Source organism: Solanum verrucosum, unplaced genomic scaffold (genome assembly GCF_900185275.1).
Source record: "Solanum verrucosum unplaced genomic scaffold, falcon-dt-bn FXZP01000260.1, whole genome shotgun sequence".
NCBI classification, from domain to species: domain Eukaryota; kingdom Viridiplantae; phylum Streptophyta; class Magnoliopsida; order Solanales; family Solanaceae; genus Solanum; species Solanum verrucosum.
The window spans coordinates 70,210-87,562 of record NW_026019972.1 but is presented as its reverse complement, the minus strand read 5'-3'; the positions used below and the strand labels follow the sequence as shown (position 1 = coordinate 87,562).

General features: G+C 34.1%; 1 pseudogene; it reads right to left on the bottom strand.

Moving 5' to 3' along the window:
* Nucleotides 1-8,567: 8,567 nt before the first annotated feature.
* Nucleotides 8,568-17,127, bottom strand: LOC125817206 (uncharacterized; annotated as a pseudogene).
* Between the last annotated feature and the right edge of the window lie 226 nt (nt 17,128-17,353).

Here is a 17,353-nt window from a genome sequence, read left to right as displayed (position 1 = left end):
ATACTATAGTTGTATTTGCAGAAATAATTTAGAGCAAAATTTAAATCTTGTGATGTATTGATGTAACATGATTTTTTAGATGTTTTAAATCCCACTCAAATATCATTGTATTGTTATAACATTGATTATATCTCTCGTTTTGGGAAGTTTGAATATTTAAATTCGTTACTCAATATTGTCATGTCTTACCTATTGCTTTGAATATGTCTTTAGGGGAAAATAAAATAATAACATCGCCTTCAAAAAGTTTGATCACTTGACATTTCTCAAAAAGATATTGAAACATATCTACAATTAAATATAGGAGTATTAAAAAAAATCTTTGAAATATAGGAGATGAATGAATTTTAAGCTCGTTCAAAGTCCACTTTAAATAAAGTTTGGATGAGATTTGCAAAAGAAATCTGATAAAAAAAAAATCACATATGGCACTTTGTTTTTCTCCACTATGCATATATAAATATAAGTCAAATCAAGTAAAAATACGATGAAAAATTTTCTGAAAAAGTTTGATGAAAAATCTAAAGTCATCCGTAGATTCAACTTTCAAATGACTCATATAGCGCACTAAATTAGTACACTATAGCAGTTCATGTATCTTAACGATAGTTAAGGCCTGTGCCAGTTATGTAAGACATATTGCACATTAATTTAATACGCTATAAGTGAAAAATATAGATAATAACATCATAAAATAGACTACTAAGTACTAACTATTTTCTTTTTGAACTGACAAATATTTGAAAAACATCTGAAACTTATGATAAAAATAACTATTTCCTATCTTTAACAATACTTGTCCAATATTGACTTTGCACACTTCTTAAGAAAATATAAATAAAATGACAATTTTACTATATCACCATTTTGAATATAATAAATACAATGTCTTGAAAAATGTAATAGAAAAATAACTATAATTAATAATAAGAGTAAATTAGGAATTAAGTGTAAAATTATCCATTAATTCATAAAGTGGACAAATATTGTTGAAAAATATTATTGACGGAGGAAGTAGTTAACAACTCTTTAAATAGTAAAATATGATGGTTTTTAAAACAATTTAAAGTACATAATTTTCTCCGCATGAAACAATTCGAAGCATGGGACCACAAAAGAAGAAGTCTATAATACGTATATTAGTGCAAATGCGCACACACTAATACATGGGATCACAAAAGGTGATGCCAAATGACCATTTCTTTATTTTAATTTTCTTGGGATTATTCAATAAACATACTAATATAATATATATATAGAATAATTAGCTTTCTAGAACTACTGATTAATATTATAAAGCAACTATTAAGACTTTATATTCTCGTATCTCGATAATCACAAAAGTTAGGCTAGTAGTCTGGAAATGAGAAAACAAGACAATTAATTTAACAATGGAGAGTCCTATGTTGTGTTAATTAAATAATACATAATGCAACCAACCAACATTAATTAACGTTATTCAAGATTAACATCATAGTGACAAGTGCATTCCGTCATTAATTGGATTAGTCATATAAAATCCAGCTATGTGAAAGTTGAGTTTTTTAAATCTTCAATTATAAAATATTACTTGCAAAATTTTAAATAATAATAATATATAGATATGTGATTTTCCAACAATTAATGGATATATCCATAAACTTATGTGTGCTATACGAAATTTTGACACGAATTGTAACAATTGCACATCACAAATGTTCGACACTAGTTTGCAAGAATCGTCAAGATAATCCGTACATGCTATAATCTATGTCATAGTATTTGTCCCTCGGATGAACACTGATCTGTGGTGAGCACAAAATTTTTGCCATAGCCTTTGCCCTTCAGGTGAATATTTTGTGTTGAGCACTTTGTGCACGCTGAGTAAATCCTTCACTATGTAATAGAGATATAAATCATACTAGACAAGTCCAATGTGACATACTCGACTTAAAAGACATTCATCCACACCAACTGAGCCATCTTGAAGGACCATCAAAATATTTAGCAGAGTGTAGTTTTGGCTTTTACTATCCCCTTTTTCAATTCTAAACAGGAAAAAAAATATGATATGAATTTTTTTACGAACGAATTAATCATTATTTTTAGTTACTCTGAAAATCTTAATTGCTTCATTGATATCACTTAAACAATTGACCATAAAGTAGTGATCTATTGCACTATTAATGTTTATGCAACACTTAAGGGAAGAAAACAAATATATTGATATTTAACTTAATACTCCCTCCATTCCATATTAAGTTAATTTTTGAGGCATTTTCCATTTTTCAAATTAACTTAATTGTTCAGTTTCAAGACTACTTTTAGAGTGTTCTTCCAATTTTACCCTTCATTAGTTAGTATTGGAATTAGTGATTAATTAATATTTAGTTATTTTAATCATAAATTTGACAATAATTAATAAGGGTAAAAATGGAAAACTAAGTTCAATTTATGTCTTAATGTACTTTTTTTAAAGGGTGTGAAACACCTCAAAAATTAACTTAATATGAAATGGAGGGAGTATATTGGTAAATGTTACTATCTCCTGGCAATATATATATATATATATATATCTATTTTTGCATACTTCGAATCAATAAGGGTATCTAGTTTAAAAATAATAACAAATGACTTTCTTATAACCAAAATGACTAATATATGAGTTCCCAGCGAAAGGGCGGACGAGAGTACTGATTATGAGTTCATTCGAACTTTGAAGATTCCGCTCACTTATATATAGGGCGGAGTCAGATAGGGTCAATGGATTTATCCGAATCTTGTTAGATAAAAAATCATAATATTAATATATAGTTGAAACTATTTTATGTATATATACTAGATGTTCATATATACAACCTTTTTAACTTGTCCCAAATTTCATTTTGACATTCCAACTTAATCTTGTTCCATTTTAACTATTCAATTCCATTTTTCATGCATCATTTGTTTTTACCCGGTATAAGTTTTCAACGCATGTTGGACAAATATTAAAAGTGCAAAAAAAATCATTCAATCTATATATATATATATATAATTAATAAAGTTGAATATAGAAGATGTGATGTGACACCTCTCTATAATCTCCATTTGCATTTATCTTTTTTCTTTTTTTTGAGATTTTTTTCTTATTTATTTAATTATAAAAATAAATTACTTAATTTATGATAATAAATATTTTATTAAATGAATGAACATTTACAACAAAGACTCTTCACATACTTACAAGGAGTAACTCACACCTCTCTAATTTCTACTCTTAATAATTTATATTTTTAAAAATCTTTTTCTGGACCTTCTTCTAATTATAACTTGACAATAATTTTTTCTTTATTATTTAATTTATTTATAAGATATAATTACTCATGACTTATATAAGTATCTCTTATATAAAATTTTAATTTTAATCTATGGCTTAAAATATCATTTATTTATTTATTTTGAATTTTCCTTCAATTATTTCATTTTAAAAATTCAAATAAAGCATTAACGTTTTCAATAATTTTCCATTGCTGTTACATATTTATTTAATGATAATAAAAGAAGATAGAATTTTTGAGTCTCTCACCTTATCATGCAATAATTATAGAAGCCCAAAAGTCTAATATGTGTTTTGCTTTGTACTATAAATCCCTCTTAATTTACAATGGATCTCAAAAATATAAGATTGTTTACTCTATTTTTGCATTGCTATATCAGAATTCTTGATACACAGGTTTGATTGATATATTATTAGTATGGTAAAATATTTTTAGTTTGTAAGTTCTTTAATTTTTTTATTATTGTCGATAAACTTTTGTTTTGATAAGATGTGATATTTTTTTTTTCATTAAAGGATCTCCTTCTATCCTTAATTACTTGTCCACTTTTGAATTTGCACACCTATTAAGAAAATAATTAATGACATAGTGAGTAATTAGGGACAGAGGGAGTAATAAACATAAATTCAATTGCAGAAACTGATTAAATGCAATGATATCATATTATTAAGCACATACAAAAGAGGAGCTTTTTGGTGTTAAGGAAGAAGTAGATAACAAGTTATTCATGGTAAAAATAATTTACAATTACATTATTTAGCCTATTATTTATATGAAATTGTCTGTAATCAAATTTATATAATGGTTTATTTTTAGTTATTTTTTTTTATCTTTATCTTCCTTTTTTCGCTTTCATTTTCTTCATTTTAATTAACATATCTAATCAACCTTTTGTTGATTAAATAGTTAATTTTAACGGCAAAATGAAAAAAAAAATTCTAATTTGATGTTGCAAAATATGACAAGTGTTTTGTGATAAATATTTTTAATAACGTTGATAACTAATATAAGATGGAAAGTATATATTTATCTTTTATCATGTCTAATTCAGATCTCCAAAATATTTATCATCTTCATTTATAGATATTTATCATATGGTTTTCTTTTAGTAGACATTTATTTTATTATGTTGTTTTCCTAAAATTTTACCGTGAAACCAGTCTTTTATATCTGAAAATTTTGTTCCTAGCAATCTCGCATTATCTTGAGAAGACTGTACCAGCTTTCTTCTTGAAAGGATGTCGTCTGATAGGGAAAAAATAGCTCAGTTCACGTGTGACGTTTTTATATTCATATAACTAAAAATGTTAACAAACAATTAAACAATTAATAAAAAGATTAAAGTAGGAAAGATTATTGTTTAAATAATTGGTGCTTAAATAATTTATCCTATGATTTTTCTCTTATCTTTGACATGTATATGTACGAGTTTATTACTAACGAACAACAATGTCATCATCTCAAATCAACTGTAATTTATATGAGTACAAAAAAAATATTTCGATTTTTTTAAAGATTTTTTTTGAAGTAAAAAAATAACATTGTTCATCATTTTTTTTTTTAAAAAAAAAGGGTCAAGGAAGACCGTGCGAAATGCGGCCAAGTTTACTAGTTAATAATGCCACATAAATATTTGATATCATTCAAATAATTATAATTCTAAATTTTAATATGATATTTTTCTCCTGGATCCAACTCTTTATATATTATTTTAACATTTTATTTTGTCCTCTATAACGTAGAATATAATTTTTATTTCTAATTTTATATAAACGGAATAAATTATATAAATTAAAATAAAGAAAATATTATCTTTACCATAAAAAGAGTTAAATTTTAAAAAGGCAGATGAAGAAAATATATGAATAAATAAAGCAGATGAAGGAAAAAGTGGGGTGAAGAGAAGATGAAGGAAATAAATAGGGGGGAAGTTTGCTATGGATAAACATGTCAAATATTAATGTTAAAAAGAGTCTTTCACTTGCTTTAAAAGGTGGCTAATCTCACCAATCTATCCATTCAACATTTTATGTGTTAAATTGATGATATATAAAAAATGAAAATGGAGTTGGAGGGTTAAAATGAAATAAACTAAAGTTGAGATGGAGTGCTAAAATAAAATTTAGGATAAGTTTAAGAGATTATGTATGTGTTTAACCATTTTTTATGTTCTTACTTCTTTATATATATTTTGAACATCTCAAGGAAAATTTTAACTCCACGGTTACCCATTATACGTTAAAATATATATTGTAAAACAAGTATAAATAATAAATATCAAATGCAGTAAATCAAACATGTTGATGTAGAGTATCAAACTCGAATTCATGAAATTCAAACAATAAATTCGTTTCTGAATCGATCTCTAATCATAGCTCATCCCAGTCACTTTAGAAGAGAACAATCTAGAAGAAGAGTCGCCTCCAGGTCATTTGAAACCACTTTAAGATTGTTTATATATTGACCATAACAAATTTAAAATTAAAAGGAAAAATGAGAAAGATAAAAATGAACATTGATAAAAATTACTTAAAAAGAAAAAGCCATATTGCTTAATTGACACTCATGCAATTGCTTGACTTTCTCCGACACAAAATTCATAAACTACCTTAAAGTAAACGGTAGGTGGAAGTTGAAATTTTATTTAGTGCACTTTTGAACGGTTAGGGTTTTGCCCTGATTTTCTTATCATAATTTAAGATTTATTTTTCCTTAAAGAAAAGACAAAACATTATCATAAATGTTTTTACTTTTCCTGAAAGGAAAATATAATATTCTTTCATAATTGGTTTATTCTCTCCTTTTAGGACTCCTTTTCTAATAAGAAAAGGTTTTAGGACTCTATAAATATAGGTTTGTTTCTTCTAACACAATAACAATAGCATCCACAATGTAGTTCTTTAAGAGTTTTGTTTATGGGGAGATTTTCTCTCTACAGTTTCTATGTTTTTGATTAGATTTTAATTATGTAGTGCAATTGGTCATATCCTACAATAATATATTTCTTTTAGTATAATTTTATGTGTCGTCTAATTTATCGTCTTATGATTTGCAATTGTAAGCTTCCGCATGACGCCCTAATCACCTTCAGAACCCAACATGAACAATGTTGATCTCACAATAATTTCCAGCTCTGGGGGCAAACTCAATAATTTTGAGTGGATGGGTATAAATAAATGAAGTATACACTAATTTCAAAATGCAAATTAAAATCCAGTGTTAAAATGGTAAAGTCACTGTTAAACAATCACTATTTTTTCTCTGAAAAATGTTCAATATATATTTTCATAAATATTTTGATTGAAGTAATAAGTAAAGAAAAAATGTCTAGTGATTATCATTACATCAAAGTAATCTTTAGCGATAATTAATTAACGATAATAACTTAATTGTCGTTAAAATATATATTTTTAGAGGCAATTAGCACTCTTTGTGAATGTTCCTAAAGCCTATGGCGACATTAGATTCAATTGCAATCAACTAATATTGGTAAAGACTTTAGCACCTTTTGTTAATGTATATATTTATTGCCGCTAAAAGCTTTTTCTGTTATAGTGTATTCCCAAGTGTTCAATGAGGACATGTTTTTCGTCATGAATTTCTTAGTGAACTGATTCGGTGAAAATGAATTGAAATAGAAAAATCATGTTCTATAACATAAATTTGTTATTAATTCTTGATGAGAAAAACTTTGTTTCTAACAGTGAGTTAGTTGGGTTAAGTAGGAATTGATCATATATATAACAATGGAGTATATATCCATCTAACTTTTCTTTAAAAAATTAAACATTATCTACTCCAGCATTGAACAAATGAGATCCTCCTTTGTTATGTATCCTATAAAATATTTGTTTTTTCCTTTCATATCAATTTCATTTACTAGTTTACACGGTATATTTATATTAGATGCTGTATATGTTACACTCCTTAAGTTGGTAAGAGTCTCTGATCACATGATGGTATCTCATAGGAGACTCTAAATTCGAATTGTGTAGGGCTTTATTTGGGAGAAAACACTTTCTATTAAAAAAAATTTCATACCTAAAGTTTGAATCCGAGACATGTAATTCGAGAAGGAGTAGTCCCATCCACTGCACAATTTTTTTTGGTGATTGATGATGCTAGTTATTATTTTTAGAAGAAAATGCAAAGTAGTTTCATTGAGTTTACTAACCTTTCCATGCAACTTGCAAGTATTCCATTTGGGTATTAATCATAGTTCTTAAAGGGAAGATTTCTTGTACAAGCTACATTATAGTGTTATTTTTCTATAGTACCATTTTAAAAGAGGTGGGGGACCTATTACTTAGTAAGGGCGTGAGGTGGGGACCTATTACTTAGTAAAGGGCGAGGCTTAAGCCATCAGATGTGGGGTGCAAGCCCTATGAATCTTTAAAATTTTAATTTACAATATATAGTATAATAAAATAATAACATAAACTTATAAAAATACATCAATAGTTTGAAATAATTACAAACATGATCAAGAAAACTCATAGAAAATAAAACTTCCAACATTATTATACAAATATAAATAATCTAATATCTTAATTTTTTAATAATAAAAGAATCATTATTTCTAAAAATATATTATTATCATAATATACAATTTATCCCCCCCCCCTCCCCTCCTCCAAAACAAAAACTTATTACTATTATAATAAAAACATCACTACATCATGAATACAAATAAAATTACTTTTAAATAGCTAAATAAAATATGAAAATTTTGAGGCATATGATAAAAATATGAAGACCAATAATAAGTGAAAAAATATAGTTTCGCTATGTATTTTTGAAAGAAATGTTACGTAATAACTAATATATAGTCATCCTCACAGTGTTAGCAAATAGTAAATATGTGACATTACAACTTGTTATTGAGTTACTTTGAATCTTCTTATTCTATAGATTAAAAACCATTAACTATCATTCATTTATTCAAGAATTATGAGGGTCAACAATGTTAAATAAAAAATTTAACACATGTGTAAGATCTATTAGGCGAGCCTCAAATGTTGGGCGTACAATGGGATGCTTAGGGCGTAAGTCTAGAGTTAAGCCTCACACTTGGGTCTCGGAGCGTTTTGCTAGAGCCCAACTGTCATGACCCAGACCATCGTGATTGGTACCCACACTAACCCTTCGGTGGGAGAACCACTACTACAACCCAAACCAAGCAACTAAACCAAAAACTAAAGCATTTAAGGATACGGAAACAAGAATAATATCTAAAAACTAAAGTTCCCATAAACTTCAACAAAAGATCTAACAACTAACATTGCGGCAAATACACCTAGAACCTGAAAGTCAATGTACCAAAACAACTAAAGTTCAACAAGTCTAAACAAGAAGGGATACAACCCCAAACTAATGCACTAATAACTAACTAGAAAAGTCTATGTCCGAAATGGTGGACATAGACGAAAGAGAACCCCTGACAGCCCAGAAGAATTGACTCACCCTTGAATTCGAACGATCACTGATCTTCTAAGCAAGGTCTGCACAACATTACAAACATGCAACATACCGAACATATACAATATCGATTATCAATGCTCAACAATATACATTTATAACAAGTCATTGGTCATGATCTCATGGAACCCAAACCCAAACAGTTAGCATCCCGGAACGTGGTACCCGATCCAATGCTTATGTCGAAACGTGGCAACCGATCCCATAATTATGCCGGAACGTGGCAACCGATCCAAGTTAGTTATGCCGAAACGTGGCAACCGATCCATTCAACACACCACAATCACAATCAAAAGTATATCCTCAAGATCATACATTTAAGTCATGATTTCATGGTAACCATCATTCATCTATCTCATTTACAAAAGAGTGTGATCAATAATGCAACATTCATAGACATACATGTATCATAATGAAGCAAGAACAAACATACATCACACAATCATAGAATCACAACTATCACATACCTCGAAACAAGCTTGAAACCCTAAGAAACTTGAACCTTCCCTTTCCGGATTCATTCCGCTTGTTCTTGGTCTACAAACAATCAATACAATACGGGAATCAATAAATAATCACTAATTACCCGGATTACTAACAATTCCATCAACCCTAGATCATACTCATAATCCCAAGTACCTAAAAAAAGGGTTGTTTCCATAATAGAATCTATATCAAAACCCTCCCCCATCGATAATTACCCATTCTATTACGTTCTACGGATCAAAATTGGATTCGGGGAGTTAAAATCTTACCTTTAGCCTCAAGAATGGAGGAAAACTGTCAAGAACTCGTATGGGGTCGTCTCCTAGCTCTCAAAGTTGAAAAGTGCAGAATAAAGTCGTTTTGGGGTTTATTTACGACCTTAAGTGGCGTCGAACCCGCCACAACGACCCTCACCCCTCTGCAGCGGCAGAAATCCCACCCTAGCGGCTTGTACGGAACCAGTGAGCTATTTTAATAATTCCAAGACCCCTATTTCACAACACACCTTTAACCAACGACGCTCAGAAACTATCGTTCACGCTAAGATCAATTTCGGGAGTTCTACTCACCCAAATTCAATTCCGTAAAGTCGTACGGATTCCTTAACGACTTATCTAACTACTCATGTAATCAAAATCATAAATAAGTCACCCGATTGTTACCAGATTTCTCTACACCTTAATGACTCCAATTTCATCCAAATCTGGACTAGGTTGGGAAATCCCAAGTTACTACGATAAAGTTTTTCGACCCAAAATTTTTCTCCATTCGCTTTTCTATAACGACGGAACCCGGTTATTACAATAGATACCAATTTACCCATCACTCGTCCCCGAGTGACAAACTTAGGAAAAATAAGCTAAGGAAGGAATGAAGAGTACTTGAATCGACGAACAATTAGGGATACTTGTCTTGCATGTCCCTCTCGATTTCCCAAATGGCTTCCTCAACTGGACGATGCTTCTATTGAACTTTCACAGACTTAATCTATTTGGTCCTCAGCTTACGCACATCACAATCAAGAATTGCAACTAGTTCCTCCTCATATTGGAGTTTTTTTGTCTAACACAATTGAGTCCCACTTAATGATATAATCCCCGTCACCATAATACCTCTTCAACATGGACACATGAAATACCGAATGAACTCCCAATAAATTAGGAGGTAAAGCCAATCTATACGCTACCGGTCCTACACATTTAAGAACCTCAAAGGGACCAATGTATCGCGGACTTAGTTTGCCCTTCTTGCCAAATCTCATCACCCCTTTTAGAAAGGGGTGATACCTTAAGAAGAACATTCTTACTAGTTTGAAACGCCATGTCTCTCACCTTATGATCCGCATACTTCTTCTGTCTACTCTGGGCTGCTAGAAACTTAGTTTAAATACTCCTCACCTTATCTTGAGCATCATTCACTAAATCGACCCCTAATAGTTTCACATCTCCCACCTCAAACCATCCTATGAGTGAACTACATCCCCTCCCATAGAGTGCCTCAAATGGTGCCATATCTATGCTGGAGTGATAACTATTATTATAGGAGAATTCACACAAAGGTAAGAACTTCCCAATGCCCTTCGAAGTCAATCACACACGCCTTCAACATGTCTTCTAACACTTGAATAGTCCTCTCTGGCTGCCCGTCTGTCTGTGGATGGAAGGCTGTACTAAAAGTGAGTTGTGTGCCTAATTTATCATGTAATTTCCTCCAAAACTTGGATGTGAATTGGGTACCACGGTCTGAGATGATAGAAAGGGGCACCCCATGCAACCTTACTATCTCCTTCACATACACCTTAGCCAATTGTTCAGCATTATAATCTATTCTTACCGGAATAAAATGGGCTGACTTAGTCAATCTATCAACCACTACCCAAATAGAATCAAACTTTCCCAAAATCTTGGGAAGACCAACCACAAAATCCATCGCTATCCTTTCCCACTTCCATTCCGGAATTGGCATTCTTTGAAGCAAACCTATAGGCCTTTGGTGTTCATATTTCACTTGTTAACAATTCTGACATTTAGCCACAAACTCTGATATATCCTTCTTCAAGCCCGACCACCAATAAATTCGCTTCAAATCCCGATACATCTTGGTCATAACTGGATGAATGGAATATCGAGAACCATGAGACTTGCCAACAATTTCTGAATCAAGTCATTTACTCTAGGAACACAGATTCTTCCTTTAAAATTGAGCACGCCTTCCGCATCAAGAGTGGTCTCTTGTTCCTTACCAATCACAGTCTTCTTTCTAAGCTCCTTTAAATTCTCATCCTCACACTGTTTGACCTTGATCTCCTCAATGAATGTGGCCCTTACTTCAATGCTAGCTAACACCCTACCTCTTTCTGAGATGCCCCACTGCATGAACTTAGACTCTAAGGTCAATCAAAGCCGTAGGTGGGTATTCAAATAAAGGGGAGCACCTTGCTTTTATGAAAACGCCAGCTGTTACCATAGTAGCTACATAAATCAAAGCGGATACTGGAGTGGGACCCTCCATAGCATTAGGTGACTAAGTATGCGATCCTATATGTGCAGATTTCCCAACAACACCAATAAAAAGTAAAATACAAATAAGAGTTATGGCATTCAATCCAGTTCCAGCGGAAGACTAAGTAAGGTTAGTATAAAGTCCAATCAATCTCCTCTAACAGACAATAGAGGGCTCTGACCTGACCACAGTCAATCAGTCTATTGTTCTGGTTCTATATAGTCTAACCCTGAAAAGAGAAGATTCATCGTTTTTAGCCTGGTCCAGGTGTGAGAGATATTTACTATATAGTATAGTAGACCTGCCCTTCCGACAAGAGCAGTTACGTCTTTTCCTAAAGCCCTTACTAAACTACTAGGAAGTAGTCTGCTTTGATATAACTTGGACTTTGCCTAGCTACCACGGAAAATTTCCTTAGCCAAAGGTCGCTTGGCTACACTCAAGCAAGCTAAACTACCCATACTTACCGCTTTTCGACTGTAAGCGTCTGCCACCACATTTGCCTTACCCGGATAGATTTGAATGGTCTGTCCCCTATAGCAAAATAAACCAGCCCCTCATTTGAGAGAGTAAATAGAATAGTGTCGGGCTTACGACAATCTGACTTTTGAACGACTAAGCAACTACTAAGCTCCCGCCCACCCCCAACCAATTAGGGTAAGATGTTCATTCATACCTTCAATAGCACCGAGATATTGGCCCATGACCATGTTTACTTCATCTTCAAGAGCAAGCATCCTGGCTCTCAGGGCCTCAGGCAACCCTGGATCCTTTCCTACTTCCTTAGTGATTCCAAGAAGATGCTTCAACCCCGTTAAGTTTTAGCTGGCCATCACGGTCCAATAAAGATTTCCAATTTCGATTTGGAATTGTTGAGCAATAGGTTAAAGATAACCTCCTTTGAAGTACCTTGTGTGGATCCGGGGGCTGCTTCTGCGCTGGCTTTGCTAGCTTGCATGACGGGCTGTAAGACGCTCAATCAATCGGGCGCTATCCCACCCTTCTTCCTTGATCTACACATTCATGCCCTTTAGAGTTAAGGAATGATGGTTAAGAGTTCTTGCTTTTAAGTTCCCACTCTGACTATTTAGAAGGCCGAGAAAGATGAACCCGCACCACATTTTTTCGAATCGAAAGTCCCAACTAGAGATGGAATTCCAAAACCTAAACAACTCAGTTGAGAGCTCCGTGACTGGTTCAAGGGAAGGTCAACCAATGATTGATAGGCCATTCCCTCCCTATCCATCTCTTGATCCCTCATTCCACTAATCCGTTGTTACTGATTCATTCAAGGCATAGACTCTGTCTCAAATTCAGATCATTTTGAGTGAACACGTGCTGCAAACTACGATGATCGGTAAACACTTCACACTTAACACCATAGAGGTACTGCCGCCAAATCTTAAGAGCAAACACTACCACTGCCAACTCTAAATCATGTGTTGGATAATTCCTCTCATGCACCTTCAATTGACGCGAGACATAAGCTATAACATTGTTATCCTGCATCAACACAACACCTAAACCAGAATGTGAAGCATCACAATAAATAATAAAATCTTTACCTTCCACCAGTAATGCTTGGATATGTGCAGTGGTCAAGAGTGTCTTGAGCTTTTGGAAGCTCTCCTTACATTTTTCAGTCCATTCAAATAGTATCTCCTTTTTGGTCAAATTAGTCAAGTGAGTGGCAGTAGAAGCAAAGTTCTTCACAAATCGACGATAGTAGCTAGAGAGCCCCACAAAACTCCTAACTTCTCGTTACAGAGCTAGGCCGAACCCAATTCTTAACCGCCTTAATCTTTTGAGGATCTACCATTACCCCTTCTTTTGAGACCATATGTCCAAAAAATGCAACCGAAGTCAACCAAAATTCACACTTAGAAAATTTAGCATACAACCTTTGTTTCCCAGGAACACCCAAAACAATGCGAAGATGGTCGGCATGCTTTTCCTCACTTTTCGAATAGACCAAAATATCATCAATAAAGACTATGACGAAAGAATCAAGAAATGGCTTGAACACCCCATTCATTAAACTCATGAAAGCTGCAGGCGCATTGGTCAAACTAAAAGACATAACCAAAAACTCATAGTGCCCATAACGAGTCCTAAATACCGTTTTGGGAACATCCTCAGGCCTAATTTTCAATTGATGGTAGCCAGACCTTAGATCAATCTTAGAGAAAACTGATGCACTATGCAATTGATCAGAAAGATCATCTATTTGAGGCAAATGATACTTGTTTCGAATAGTGACCCTATTCAATTGCCGGTAATCTATACACATTCTTATACTACTATCATTTTTCTTAACAAACAAAACTGGAGCACCCCATGGGGAAGCACTAGGACGAATAAATCCCTTATCAAGAAGCTCTTGGATTTGAGCCTTAAGCTCTATTAATTCTGCCAGAGCCATGCGATATGGAGGGATAGAAATGAGACGAGTACCAGGTTCTAAATCAATGCAGAAGTCTATATCTCTATCCGGAGGCATACCAGGCAAGTTATTAGGAAACACCTCTCTAAATTTCGACACCACGGAATAGACTCAATAGATGGAGTCTCAACCTCAACATACTTAATATAAGCCAAATGAGCCAAACAACCTTGCCCTATCAATTTCCTAGCCCGAATGGAGGATATGATCTTAGCTTGCTTAGGCTTGTACACCCCTTCCTACTCTAATTTTTCCCTTCCCAAAATTTCTAGAGTTACAAAATTAGTATTACAATTAAGCACAACATAATAAGGGTTAACCAAGTCATGCCTAAGATTATATCAAAATCAGTCATATCCAAAATCACCAAATCAGCCCAAGTCTGAAAAGCCATAAACAAAATAGGACAAGCACGATAGACATGTGTGATTATGACTGACTCTCCAACAGGGGTAGAAACATGGATAGGGGCATCAAGTATATTACAAATCATAGCAAATTCTGAGGCAAATAACACAGATACATATGAATAAGTAGAACCCGAATCAAATAACACATTAGTCATCTGGTCACAGACAAGAATAGTACCTATGATCACTGCGTCAGACGCCTCTGCCTCATTCTTAACCGGAAAGGCATAACACTGGGCCCTATCATCTTGACGAACCACTTCCCTGCCTGGTTGCACGTTACCTCTGCCTGCATTACCATTTCCTCTACCTCCATGACCTCGCTGATTACCTCCTCGCCTACCTTGTGGATGTCCTCTACCATTATTACCAATTTCTGTGGATATCACCGCTCTAGTCTGCTGCTGCGCGGAATCTAACACTCGTGGGTGGGGATAATCTCTCCTCATATGCCTAGATTCACCACAATTGTAATATGTACGATCAAAAGATGGCCTGCTACCCGTCGAAGGTGCGACTCCCTGGCTATGCTGAATCAAATTATGAGGTGGAGTTCTCGAGTAATTACCTGTAGAGGCGGGCATATCAGACTGAATTGGCTTGGGTGCAAGCATTGGCCTCCCTGAACCTCTAGAATAAGAACCTTGAAAGTTGCCTGAATTCTTGGCCCTTTTTGCCAATGCTTTTGCCTGACTGTCTCGCCTCACCCCCTCCACTTTCTTAACATAGTCTATTACCTCATTAAAGCTTCTCCCTGCAGAGGTCATATGAACGGATAATACCTGCAACTCAGAGTTTAGTCCCCTAATAAATAAACGGATCCTCTCATCCTCAAAAGTCACTAATTGAGTAGCACATCTAGACAAAGTATGAAACTTGGCCTCATAAGCAGCCACAGACATACCACCTTGCTCCAAAACAATGAATTCATCCTTCTTACGATCTCTCAAAGTTCTAGGCACATACTTCTCTAGAAACAGAGCATGAAATTGGGCCCAACTAAGTGGAGGTAAAGTTGAAGATCTACTTTCCATATAAGCTTTCCACCACTGTTTAGCCTCACCTTGAAGCTGAAAAGTCATGAACTCAACCCCATGCTGATGGACAATTCCCAACTTATGAAGCCTCTCATAGCAATCTAAGATAACCTCATAAGCATCCTCATTCTCAGAACCAATAAACACATGAGTTTTTAGCTTCAAAAACTTAGTCAACATTTCATGCTCATTACAGTCATAACAGAACCCAACAAAGGACGGAAGAAAGCATCATTACCTCCCGTTCCACCCATCTTAGGAGCAGTGCTAGCAACATGGGGATTAGTAGGAGCTTGAGTTTCTTGAGCAGAAGGAAACACTCTAGGACCAACCAACCCTTTCAGGAATGACATGATATGTCGAGCTAACACTGGGTCTATGGGAGGAACATCGGTAGTCTCAGTCTGCACCTCTTCCTCTTGTCCAACCTCCTCAACATGTTCAACCTCAATATCCTCTTCTATCTCTTCATGATGCACATGGGGGGCCTCATTTTGGGAGAACATTTTCGACCGGTACCCCATCTCTAACAGGCGCAACTCTTCCTCAACCTCTACCCCTGCCTCAACTGCAATCTCTCGCTGCAGTTTCCTCAACTGGAGAATTGACAGGAGCTACGGGCCTGACGCCGTTGAATCTAGTATTAACCATCTGCGGACAGAAGAGTGAATGAGGTTAGATACCAATTTGAATCGTCAAATACCAATTGGAATCAAGTCATAGCATGAAAGGAGACAAAGAGAAAACAGAGAGATTTGCTAAAGTCCTATTGCCTCTCGAAGAAAAGTAAAGGCGTCCCCGTACCGTTACGCAAGACACTACTATACTCGTTTTAGTACATCGAGATCAACGAACCTAGGATCTGATACCAACTTTGTCATGACCCAGACCATCGTGATTGGCACCCACACTAACCCTCCGGTGGGAGAACCGCTACTACAACCCAAACCAAAAACTAAAGCATTTAAGGATACAAAAATAGGAATAATATCTAAAAACTGAAGTTCCCATAAACTTCAATAAAAGATCTAACAACTAACATTGCGGAAAATACACATAGAACCTGAAAGTCAATGTACCAAAACAGCTAAAGTTCAACATGTCTAAACAAGAAGGGATACAACCCCAAACTAATGCACTAATAACTAACTAGAATAGTCTATGTCCGAAATGGTGGACATAGACGAAAGAGAACCCTTGGCAGCCCGAAAGAATTGGCTCACCCTTGAATTCGAACGATCACTGATCGTCTAAGCAAGGTCTGTAAAACATTACAAACATGCAACATACCGAACATATACAATATCGATTATTACATGCTCAACAATATACATTTATAACAAGTCATTGGTCCTCTCATGGAACCTAAACCCAAATAGTTAGCATACCGGAACGTGGTACCCGATCCAATGCTTATGCCGAAACGTGGCAACCGATCCCATAATTATGTCGGAATGTGGCAACCGATCCAAGTTAGTTATGTCGGAATGTGGCAACCGATCAATTCAACACACCACAATCACAATCACAAGTATATCCTCAAGATCATACATTTAAGTTATGATTTCTTGGTAACCATCATTCATCTATCTCATTTACAACAAGTGTGATCAATAATGCAACATTCATATACATATATGTATCATAATGAAGCAAGAACAAACATACATCACATAATCATAAAGTCACAACCATCAC